This window comes from Orycteropus afer, unplaced genomic scaffold (genome assembly GCF_000298275.1).
Source record: "Orycteropus afer afer isolate SDZICR_OR568_19922 unplaced genomic scaffold, OryAfe1.0 scaffold00009, whole genome shotgun sequence".
NCBI classification, from domain to species: Eukaryota; Metazoa; Chordata; class Mammalia; order Tubulidentata; family Orycteropodidae; genus Orycteropus; species Orycteropus afer.
This window is the reverse complement of record NW_006921596.1, coordinates 25,795,295-25,796,749: the sequence shown is the minus strand read 5'-3', so window position 1 is coordinate 25,796,749 and position 1,455 is coordinate 25,795,295. Positions and strand designations below refer to the sequence as shown.

Below are 1,455 nucleotides of genomic sequence, written 5' to 3'. Positions count from 1 at the left end.
TATGTGAGTATGTGGGAAGATAGATAGAGAATCATGGCTTCTTAGTCTTATACTCGTGTTTTTCTCAGGCTCAGAAGTGATTTTTCAGCTTTTCAGATTCAAAAACTTAATTTAACTGCTTTACAATGTGAGAAGGCTCAATTGAGCCTTGATGAATTGATTCACACAGAACAAAAGGAACTCTGATTTTGTAGTTGTTAAAGCATTAGGCTGCTAACCAAAAAGTCAGCAGTTCAAACGCACTAGTTCTCCATGGGAGAAAGATGAGATAGTCCACTTCCATAAAGAGTTACAGCATTGAAAATCCTATGGGGCAATTCTACCATCTCCTAAAGGGTCACTAAGAGACAAAATCGACTTGATGGCAGTAGGTTTTTGGTTTTCGTTCTAAAACAAAAAAGAATTCTATAGAAACCACAGTGCTAAAACATTGATTTATATTTGTAAAAGTAACTAATAGAGAACTCACTCATTCACCACTCTGCTACCAGGCTTGAAGCTAGCATGCCCACGGCCATGGGAAATCCAGTGATTGAAAGGGACTCCAGAAGAGCAAACCTAACAGATCCGTGAAAGTGGAGAAAATTGGGAAAATTATCAAAAAATTATCATCCTCAAAACACCAGGGCCAGGTGATGTTACAGGTTAAAACCAATTCCTTCATGAAGAAGAAAGATCTTAAGTGACATGATAGATTCAGAAACTCCTGGAAAGAGGCCACCAATTCTAACATCTTCGAAACAACAAGTATCACCTCACATTATAAATCTTGGTGAAATGAAGCAATCATTCAATGGCTGCTGTGCAGCTTTCAACAACATAGTCATTACACTTCCCATTCAGAAAGCCCTTTTTTGGTGACAGCTACACGGAATCAAAACCCAGGAAGCAATACTTCAGATGAGGAAGGATGAATTCCAAAACTTCTATTGAGGAATCTTTCCCCATTAAATGCAGAAGATAACTACACTGCCACTTACGTTTGCTCTGTATGAGGATTTATCTTGCCTTCTCCAGAAACATGTCAGTATCCCAGAGTCTGCAACTTCTAGCATGGTTGCAGAACTTGCAGAACTTAAAACAGAATCAAGATTCACTTTGTTGGAAAGAGTTGAAACAATGGTTCAAGATCACAAGTGTCATGACAGATTTACATTTACCAGGCTTTCAAGGCATGAAATCCTCTGAAATTAGAGACTAATATTGAAGCTTGATGCCTATTCATCTTCATAATGGATCTGACAATGTCTTTTTTTGGGGGGGGGAGGCGCATCAAGACCTCATTAAGGTCCATACGCCTACTGCAACATCTCACGCTGCTCATTTAGTCAACAATTTTATCTGTGGAAGCCTGTTGGATGCCATGTTGGGATTACTGTTTTTCCCAATCAGTGTTGTTAAAATGCACATGCAGTCTCAGATTAGTGAGGAATTTCAATCTCTGCCCAGGATTTT

At 39.0% G+C, this 1,455-nt stretch overlaps 1 pseudogene; it reads left to right on the top strand.

The window, feature by feature from the left end:
- The first annotated feature begins 687 nt into the window (after positions 1 to 687).
- LOC103202777 lies at positions 688 to 1,447 on the top strand (annotated as a pseudogene).
- The last annotated feature ends 8 nt before the right edge of the window (positions 1,448 to 1,455 follow it).